At 40.8% G+C, this 11,156-nt stretch overlaps 1 pseudogene; it reads right to left on the reverse strand.

Moving 5' to 3' along the window:
* Positions 1-10,330: 10,330 nt before the first annotated feature.
* Positions 10,331-10,751, reverse strand: LOC132242002 (small nuclear ribonucleoprotein Sm D2-like; annotated as a pseudogene).
* Positions 10,752-11,156: the final 405 nt, after the last annotated feature.

The raw sequence follows: 11,156 nt of genomic DNA on the forward strand, positions 1-11,156 counted from the left end.
AGGTAATTGCTATTTTCAATAGATAAAATTATATTAATTAATTGAAATTTAATAAATAGAAATTAATGTTAAATTTTAATCCATCTGTTTTAAAAATCAACCCACTCGAGCAGTGGTTTTCAACCTTGGCTGCACATTAGAATCACCTGGGAATCTTTTTAAAATTCTGATTTCTGGGCCTCGTCCTCTGGAAATTCTGTTTCTTTGTTACTAATGTTGTGGCCCCACCCCATAACAAAGAAACAGAATTTCCAGAGGATGAGGCCCAGAAATCAGGATTTTAAAAAGATTCCCAGGTGATTCTAATGTGCAGCCAAGGTTGAGAACCACTGCATTAGAGAATACCATTTATTCATAGCTTTCTAGCTTTCCTACTTAAGCTACTAAATTGAAAGCTTTTAGTAGGCAGAAAAGGTTTCACCTGGTTAAGATGATAGCAAACAAATTTTGTTCAGACACTTGACTGTTGTGTGTGTCTGTGTTCTCTGAGTCTGCCATTTTAACCATGGTACTCAAATATAACAAATTATAAAACTGGATTTTCATAATTGTCTTTCTTATACAGCTGTAATGGAAAGAAAGCCATTTGGCCACTGTTTTCAAATGTGTAATATTTTATGAAATACTAGAAGCCTGGTGCATGAATTTGTGCATGAGTGGGGTCTGGCCGGCTCACCCTGATGGGGGTCAGGTGGGCCAGGCCAGCCAGGGGGAGGGGATGCTGGAGGTTGGGTGGCTGGCCCTGCCCCATGGTTGAACTCCAGGTTGAACTCCCAGTGGAGGGGACAATTTGCATATTAGTCTTTTATCATATAGGATTCTTCCAGGTAGAAGTCTTTTGAAGTCTCTTTTCTTTGGTCACACAATGTGACTTCTGTTTTTAGTATTTATTAAACAATTAGAGGTCCAGTACACAAAAATCTTGCACTGGGGTAGTTCCCTCAGCCCGGCCTGAGCTCTCTCGCAGTCTGGGACCCCTCAGGGGATGTCCGCCTGCTGGCTTAGTCCTGCCTGGAAGTCAGACATCCCTCTCTTAGGCGGGGCTCTCACAGTACGGGACCCCTCACTCCTCACTGCCCATCTGCAGTGGAGGCGGGAGAGGCTCCCGCCACCGCCGCTGTGCTTGTCAGCCATGAGCCTGGCTTCTGGCTGAGTGGTGCTCCCCCTGTGGGAGTGCACTGACCATCAGCGGGGCAGCTCCTGCATTGAGCGTCTGCCCCCCCGGTGGTCAGTGCACATCATAGCTACTGATCATTGGGCCGTTCAGTCAATTCGCATATTAGCCTTTTATTATATAGTAGATTATGATTTATCGAACTTTTGAATGCCCTTTTCCACCTTGAAAAATGGAGACATTAAAAGACTTAAGCTTTTAGAGATAATCCTGAATCAGATCATTTTGTGGAACCTCTGGGAAGGTCACCTGGGGGGTAATATTGAGAATGATGTCCACTCCTTCACCAACTCTGTTGGAAAGCATTTGCTTTATCAGAAGGGCATCCTTCTGCTTCCTAAAATTGGATGTTTAAGCTGGAAATGACTTTAGAAATCATGTTGTTTAATGGAAGAGGCAGTTGAGGCTTGGAGAAGTGAAATGACTTCTCTTAGGCTACATAACTTAGAAAGCAGAGACAGGATTGGAACACTGACAGGCTGGCGAAGGGGTTCTTTACAGACTTGTCATGGATAGCAGGATATAGCAGATCTCTGCTTTATTTTAATGAGTTTTCCTCTGCTGTATCACTCTGTGAACATGTTCAGTCAACTTTACAGTCATTCTTTGTAAATGCTGATTAGTCAGTGGTTTGTTTAAAATGTCCATAAAAGTGGCAATGAGGACTAGAAAGTAAAAAAATCAAGAAAAGTAAGAATTCAATTAAAGATGACAACCAGTTGACAAGGCTTATAAAGGCCTACATGTTGGTGTTGAATGCTGTGTTTTGAGTTTGTACATTTTGACTAAATGTTGACAAATTGTTTTCTGATGTGGTTGTACTAAATTATACTCTCACAAGCTAACCCTTATTATGTGCTCATTATGTGTCAGGCATTGTACTAATTATTTTGCACATGTCAACTCCTTTGGTTTTCACAACAGTCTTACACATTTGGATGCTATTATTTTTACCCTCATGCTATTTATTTATTTATTTATTTATTTATGAGAGAGAGAGACATTGATCTTTTGTTCTACTTATTTATGCATTATTGGTTGATTCTTGTATGTGCCCTGACTAGAGATTGAACCTGAAACCTTGGCGTATCAGAGCAATGCTCTAACCCAGTGGTTGGCAAACTCATTAGTCAACAGAGTCAAATATCAACAGTACAAAGATTGAAATTTCTTTTGAGAGCTAAATTTTTAAAAATTAAACTATATATGTAGGTACATTGTTATTAACTTAATTAGGGTACTCCTAAGGCTTAGGAAGAGCCACACTCAAGGGGCCAAAGAGCCGCATGTGGCTCACGAGCCGCAGTTTGCCGACCACGGCTCCAACCAATTGAACTACCCAACCAGGGCTTATTACCCTCATTTTAAATATAAAAAGATAGAGGTACAGAGAGATCAAGAAACTTTTTCAAAGTCATTCAGCAGGTAAATATCAGAGCCAAAATTTGACCCTTGGGAGTTTGATTCTGAAGTGTGTAAACAGTACTTTCAGTATGAGCTACTCCATGCTCAAATCAATAGTTGCTATTACTGGAATTTTTTATTTGGGAATACAATGTTTACTAAGATATTTTTTTCTTCTGAGGCAGCTCTCTTGTAGACAGCATATAGTTGGGCCATGTTTTTGTATCTACTCAGCTACCCTATGTCTTTTGATTGGATAATGTAATCCATTTATATCTAAGGTTATTATTGATAGGTACTTATCTATTGCCATTTTAATTCTGTATGCCTAGGTTTCTCTCTCTGTTTCTTCTTTTCATTGCTGCAGTCCTTTTTAGCATTTCTTGTAATGCTGGCTTGATGGTAGTGTACACCTTTAGCCACTTTTTTTTTTCTTGTGTCTGGGAAGCTCTTTATTTGACCATCTATTTTGAATGATAGCCTTGCTGGATATAGTAATCTTGGTCTCAGATCCATGCTTATAGGCCTAGTCAGGTTTTTTTATTCTTCCTTTTTGAGTTTTGGAAGCTTGTATTTTTATAGGAATACTAGAGGCCCGGTGCACAAAAATTTGTGCACTGGTGGGGGGGTGGTGTCCCTCAGCCCAGCTTGCCCCCTATCACATACTGGGAGCCCTAGGGGATGTCATACTACCTGCTCCCTGCTCCCCTTGGGGAGTGGGCCTAAGCCACAGTCTGGCCTCCCTTTGTGGGAGTCAACCAGGCTGATCAGGGGAAGGCCGCAGCCCCATCACCGCACTGTTGCAGCCACTGCCAGTCAGGGCAGCCACCAAGATGTTTTCATCAACATGGACTCCAGTCCCTTTACCATGAAAAAATCCATCCTTCCATCCTTCCATCTTCCTTCCATCTTCCTTCCTTCCTTTCTTCCTTCCTTCCTTCCTTCCTTCCTTCCTTCCTTCCTTCCTTCCTTCCTCCTTCCTTCCTTCCTTCCTTCCTTCCTTCCTTCCTTCCTTCCTTCCTTCCTCCTTCCTTCTTCCTTCCTTCCTTCCTTCCTTCCTTCCTTCCTTCCTTCCTTCCTTCCTTCCTTCCTTCCTTCTTCCTTCCTTCTTTCCTTCCTTCTTTCCTTCCTTCCTTCCTTCCTTCCTTCCTTCCTTCCTTCCTTCCTTCCTTCCTTCCTTCCTTCCTTCCTTCCTTCCTTCTCCTCACCTGAGGACATGTTTCCATTGATTTTTAGAGAATGTGGAGGAGAAAGGGAAAGACAGAGAGAAACATCAAAGTGAGAGGAACACTTTGATTGGTTGCCTCCTGCATGAGCCCTGACCTGGGCCAGGGCCAGGGAGGAACCTGCAACCTAGGTACATGCCCTTGGTCAGAATTGAACCCAGAATCTGTGTTGGGTAGGCCGAGGTATTACCCACTGAGCCAAACCAGCTAGGGCAGGACATGACATTTCTTAACCCTCCAGCAGCAGACCTTCCTTTTTTTCTCCAGGAGTGTAGTAAAAAAACCCTAGATCACCTATTTGGACTCTCATTACCCAAGTTACTAAGAATATTACCAGTGACTGGGCTGGGTCACCCCCAGCTCCTCACCGCTGCCACCATCAACGATTGCTGGCTGGCTCCTCCCCGGCCCAAACCTAAAGCCTCAGGCCGAGGTTTTAGGCCTGGGCCGGGGCACCCCCAGCTCCCCACAGCAGCTGCCACCGCCATCAAGGATCGCTGGCTGGCTCCGCCCTGATTTCCCACCGCTGCAGCCATCAATGATCCCTGGCTGGCTCCTCCCCGACCCAAGCCTAAAGCCTCTGGTTGAGGTGTTAGGCCTGGGCCTGGGCCGGCGCCCCCCGCCCCCCCAGCTCCCTGCTCCTGATCACTGGCTGGCTCCCCCCCGGCCCCGGCCTAAAGCCTCAGGCCGAGGCTTTAGACCTGGACCGGGGCACCCCAGCTCCCCGCCACCAATCACTGACTGGCTCCGACCCGGTTCCCTGCCAAAGTCGCCATGAGGATCACTTGCTGGCTCCGTCACAGTCCAAGCCTAAAGCCACTGGCTGAGGTGTTAGGCCTGGGCCGGGGACCCTCTCCCCATGCTCCCCACCTTTGCTGCCATCAACGATCGCTGGCTGGCTCCTCCCTGGCCCAGGCCTAACGCCTCAGGCTGAGGCTTTAGGCCTGGACCTGGGCACCCCCAGCTCCCCACCGCCACCTCTGCCATCAATGATCGCTGGCTGGCTCCGCCCCGGCCCTGGCCTAAAGCCTCAGGCCGAGGGTTTAGGCCTGGGCTGAGGCACCCCCAGCTCCCTGCAGCCGCCTCGGCCATCAAGGATCGCTGGTTCATGATTGCTGGCTGGCTCCTCCCCAGCCCAAGCCTAAAGCCTCAGTCTGAGGCTTGGGGCTGACATATGCAAATTAGCCGCCATCTTGGCTGCCGACTAATTTGCATATCTCGCTGATTAGCCAATGAAAAGGGTAGCGGTTGTATGCCAATTACCATGTTTCTGTTTTATTAGATAGGATGTGCATTTCATATAAGTTGTCCAGTTTGTTGAAGTAGATGTGTTTGTAATATTTTTTTTTTTTTACAATCCTTTGTATGTCTGTGGGGTCTGTTGTTAACTTCACCTCTTTCATTTCTGATTTTGTTTATTTGGGTCCTTTCTCTTTGTTTCTTGGTGAGCCTGGCTAGACGTTCATCAAACTTGTTTATCCTTTCAAAGAACCAGCTCTTGGTTTTATTGATATTTTTGTTTTTGTTTTTGTTTTTTGTCTCTATGTTGTTTATTTCCTCTCTGATCTTTGTTATTTCCTTCCTTCTGCTTACTCTGGGCTTTTCTTGTTGCTCTCTTTCTAATTCTTTAAGTTGCAGGGTTAGATAATTAATTACCATTTTTTCTTGTTTTTTGAGGTAGGCCTGCAGAGCTATAAACTTTCTCTCAGCATTGCTTTCACTGTGTCCCATAGATTTTGGATTGTTGTGATTTCATTGCTATTTGTTTCCAGGGTACTTTTTATTTCTTCTTTGATCTCTCTGTTGACCCAATCATTGTTTAATAGCATGCTATTTAGCCTCCAAGTGCTTGATTTTTTTCATTTTTTTTATTGTAGTTAATTTCTATTTTTATGCCATTGTGATCTGAGAAGATGCTTGATAAGATTTCTGTCTTCTTGAATTTGAAGAGGCTTTGTCTGTGTCCCAATATGTGGTCTATCTTAGAGAATGTCCCATGTGAAGAAAGTATAATCTGTAGTTTTGGGGTGAAATGTTCTGAAGATGTCAATTAGTTCCATCTGATCTAGTGAGTCTTTTCAGATTGATGTTTCTTTGCTGATTTTTTGTTTAGAGGATTTATCCAGTGGTGTCAATGGGGTCTTAAGTTCCCTTACTATGATTGTATTGCTGTCGATCTCTCCCTTGATATCTTCCAGAAGTTTTTTTTATGTGTTTGGGTGCTCCTATATTGGATGTATATATGTTTATCAGAGTTATATCCTCTTCTTGAATTTCTCCCTTTACTATTATGAATTGGCTCTCCTTATCTCTTGTTATGGCCTTCACTTCAATGTCTATTTTATCAGATATAAGTATTGCTACCCCAGCTTTTTTTCATTTCCATTTGCCTGAAAATTGTTTTCCCATCCCTTCACTATCAGTCTATGTGATTCCTTTGTTCTGAGGTGGGTCTCTTGTAGATAGCATATATATGTGTCATGTTTTCTTATTCATTTAGCTATCCTATGTCTTTTGATTGGAGCATATAGTCCATTTACAGTTAAGGTTATTATTGATAGGTATTTGTTTGTCGCCACTTTTATTTTTTATGCCTGTGTTTCTTCTTCCCTTTCAGCTTCTTCTTTTTATAGAAGTTCCTTTAGCATTTCTTGCATTACTTGCTCGGTGGTATTAAACTCCCTTAGCCATTTTTTTGCTTGTGAAGTTCTTGATTTCAATTTTAATTTTGAATGATAACCTGGCTGGGTAGAGTATTCTTGAGTTCAGTCCCTTGATTTGCATCACTTTATATATTTCATTCCATTCCCTTCTGGCCTGATGTGTTTCTTTTGAGAAATCAGTTGATATTCTCATGGGAGGTCCCTTGTAGGAACTTTCTGTCTCTCTATGACAGTCTTTAAGATTCTTACTTTGTCACTGATATTTGCCAACTTAATTATAATGAGTCTCTGTGTCGGTATTTTTGGTTTCATCTTATTTGGGACTCTGTATGCTTCTTGGACTTTTGTGACTTTTTTCTTCCCAAAATGAGGGAAGTTTCAGTCATTATTTCTTCAAACATATTTTCTATTCCTTGCTCAGCTTCCTCTCCTTCTGACACTTTTAATATGCAGATGTTGTTTTGTTTCATGCTGTCCCAAAGCTCCCTTAGGTTCTCCTTCTGGGTTTTTTTGGTGGTGTTTTTTTTTTTTTTTCCAGATACTGAGGGAGTTTTAGTAAGTAAATTCAACAACTTAGGTAAAATGGACATGTGAAAGATACAAAGCACCAAAACTTTCAAAAGGAAAGAAACTGAGCAGCTGCATTTATTAAAGTAGTTAAACGTTCAGTGTTAGGACTTTCAGCAAAGAAAACCCAGCTGCTTTCATGAATTTACCAAACATTTAAAGAAAAAATAATACAATTTTTACGTCAAATATTTTAAAAATTAAAGAGAAGGGAATACTTTCCAACTCAGTTTTTTAAGACAAGCATTACCCTGATAGCAAAACCAGATAAAGGCACTACAAGAAAAGCAGACTCTCATAAATATAGACACAGAGAATTTTAAGCAATTAAAAGAATTTTAACAAATTGAATTCAACAATATGTAAAAATAATGTTACGACCAAGTATAGTGTATCCAAGTAATATGAGATTTAGTCACATAAAAATCAGTCAATGTAATTTGCCATTTTTAACAGACGGAAAAAAGAACAATTATATGATAATTACAATATTTTCAGAAATTATTTGAGGAAGTCTATTGTACATTTCTGATAAAAATAATTCTTAGCAAACTAGGGAATTTCATCATCCTAATAAAGAATGTCTTTAAAAAAACTGAAAGATTATATCATACTTAATGATAAAAGACTGAATGTTTCCATAATGTAAGGAACAAACCAAAGATATCAGTTGATGAGCACCTGGGTGTTGTTCTTGACGGACTCTGTGAACCCACTTATCCCTGGCAAGTAGGAGCTTGCTCCCTGCTGTCAAAACTCATTACCCCATCCTGCAAAGACCCGCCTTTGACATGAGAACAATAAAAGCCTGGTGGGTTATTTTTTTGTTTTTTTAAAAAAAGTGAGCAGAAATGAACACATTTTTAAATTTAAAAAAATACTGACAGTTTCACTAACAGTTGTTTTTTAGTAAACCTAGAAAAAATATTATTCAAGGAAAAGGAAACTGAATCTGGAAGTAAGACTTGAAGATCAAACAGAATTGTAAACTGAGAAACAGGCAAGTATTTGGAAATATCCAAACAAGCATTGACTATATAAAATAAAAATTATTATAGGGTGATGTTTAAGGCATTAAAAAATGGAATTACAATTATGGTATTAAAATTCTGGAGAACCTATGATCACCTCAATAGATTCAGAAAAGCAATTGCTAAAATTTAATATTGTTTATGACAACAATTCTCAGTAAACTGAGACTAGATGGGAATGCTGTTAATCAGATAAAATGTTAATATCTTCATTTATTAATGTGACACGGAATACAAACACAGTATCTAGAGCAGAGAAAATTATCTACATACAAAAAATAACTGTGCCTGTTCCTATTTGCTCCAATTCTTATCTCTAAGGTGAGGCAATGAGAACCTGATGATAAATCCTACATATAATGGGGTCTAGTATAGACAAGGAATCCCAGGAATATAGACTTGGGCACTTATATAGAAGAGAGACAGACATCTCCTTACCCCTTCTGAAAGAATGGAAGAAAACCTTTGCTCCTTGAGCAGGATCCTAGGTCCTCATGCTTATCTTTTTGAATGAAAATAAATCTCTTCATCCATTCATCTACTGATAGGCACTTGGGATGTTTCCAAATCCGGCTCCCTCCTCTCTGGTTCTGGGTGCAGCACCTTTTAATGGTAAAGCTGAAGTCACTAGTCTTCTCTCTTCTGAAGAGTTTTATTTTCTTTTTGTTTTTGTAATCTATTATTTTATTTTATTTTAAATTTATCTCTATTGTTCAAAGTATTACATTTGTCCCCCCTTTGATCTCCTCCACTCTGCACTCCCCCCACCCCCCGCCCCACCCAGGCCTAACACACTTATTGTCTGTGTCCATGGGTTATGCACATATGCACATAAGTTCTACGGTTTACCTCTTCCCGTTCCCTGCCCCTTTCCTCTGAAATTTGTAAGTCTGTTCTATGCTTCTGTGTCTCTGGATCTACTTTGTTCATCAGTTTATTTTGTTCATTAGGTTCCACATATGAGTGAGATCATGTGATACTTATCTTTCTCTGACTGGCTTACTTCTCTTAGCATAATACCTTCCAGGTCCCTCCATGCTATCTAAAAGGTTAAGAGGTCTTCCTTTTTATACCTGCATAGCATTCCACTGTGTAATGTACCACAAGAGACATATGAAAAAAATGCTCAATGTCACTAATTATCAAAGAGATGCAAATTAAAACAACAATGACACCACCTCACACCTGCCAGAATGCCTACAATTAATAAATCAACAAACAACAAGTGCTGGTGAGGATGTGGAGAAAAAGGAATCCTAGTGCACTCCTGGTGGGAATGCAGACTGGTGCATCCAAGATGGAAAAGTGTGTTTTCTCAAAAAAAAAAAAAAATGTATCTACTATTTGACCCAGTGATTCCACTTCTAGAAATATATCCTAAAAATCCCAAAACACCAATCAGAAAGAATATATGCACACCTGTATTCATAGCGGCATTATTTACAATAGCTAAGATTTGGAAACATCCCAAGTGCCTATCAGTAGATGAATGGGTGAAGAGATTTATTTTCATTCAAAAAGATAAGCATGAGGACCTAGGATCCTGCTCAAGGAGCAAAGGTTTTCTTCCATTGTTTCAGAAAGGGTAAGGAGATGTCTGTCTCTCTTCTCTATAAGTGCCCAAGTCTATATTCCTGGGATTCCTTGTCTGTATTAGACCCCATTATATGTAGGATTTATCATCAGGTTCTCATTGCCTCGCCTTAGGGATAAGAATTGAAGGAAATAGGAACAGGCACAGTTATTTTTTGTATGTAGATAATTTTCTCTGCTCTAGATACTGTGTTTGTATTCCATGTCACATTAATAAATGAAGATATTAACATTTTATCTGATTAACAGCATTCCCATCTAGTCTCAGTTTACTGAGAATTGTTGTCATGAACAATATTAAATTTTAGCAATTGCTTTTCTGAATCTATTGAGATGATCATAGGTTCTCCAGAATTTTAATACCAGAATTGTAATTCCACTTTTCAATGCCTTAAACATCACCCTATAATAATTTTTATTTTATATAGTCAATGCTTGTTTGGATATTTCCAAATACTTGCCTGTTTCTTAGTTTACAATTCTGTTTGATCTTCAAGTCTTACTTCCAGATTCAGTTTCCTTTTCCTTGAATAATATTTTTTCTAGGTTTACTAAAAAACAACTGTTAGTGAAACTCAGTATTTTTTTAAATTTAAAAATGTGTTCATTTCTGCTCACCTTTTTTTTTTAACAAAAAAAACCAACCCACCAGGCTTTTATTGTTCTCATGTCAAAGGCGGGTCTTTGCAGGATGGGGGAGTGAGTTTTGACAGCAGGGAGCAAGCCCCTACTTGCGAGAGATGAGTGGGTTCGCAGGACCACAATGACCGAATCCCGGCGCAGGAACATCTTGGAGGTGTAGCGGCTTGGACTTCTTGCCCTTGCCGCTCTGGGGGACCTCGGTCCACATCTCCTTCACATTCTCCGGCACCATGTTGCAGTGCCTGTCAAAAGCCTTCGCCGGGACCAGGAGCTTCTTGTTGTTGCGACAGTTGATGAGCACCTGGGTGTTGTTCTTGACGGACTGCGTGAGCACGGAGAGTGGGCCCGCGTTAAACTTCCTCCTCCCGCTTCTGCAGCTCCTCCGAGGTCATCTCACTCTTGGGCCTGTTGAGAAGCCTCTTGGTGGCGGTGGTTGCGCCCTCAATATGCTCCTTTACTTTTTTTTTTTTTTTGATGTGTTATAGTGTTGCTGTTTTTCTTTTTATTGTTGTTTTTGATCATCACCCAAAGATATACATTTTTTTTCCATTGCTTTTCAGAGAGAGCAGAAGGGAGGGAGGGAAAGAGACAGAGGAATGTCAATAGGAGAGAGACACATTGACTGGTTGCCTCCTGCACGCATCCCAACTGGGGACCAGGAATAGAGCCTGTAACGGAGGTACATGCCCTTGACCAGAATCAAACCAGCAACCCTTCAGTCCTCAGGCTGAACCAGTGAGCACCAGCTAGGGCTAGTTTTCCTGTTTTTAAACCAGTTTGATAGTTGTATTCTCTCCACAATTTGAATACATTCATAGGCCATTTGGCTTCTATTATTGTGATGAACAGACTAATG

Source organism: Myotis daubentonii, chromosome 9 (genome assembly GCF_963259705.1).
Source record: "Myotis daubentonii chromosome 9, mMyoDau2.1, whole genome shotgun sequence".
Lineage (NCBI taxonomy): Eukaryota > Metazoa > Chordata > Mammalia > Chiroptera > Vespertilionidae > Myotis > Myotis daubentonii.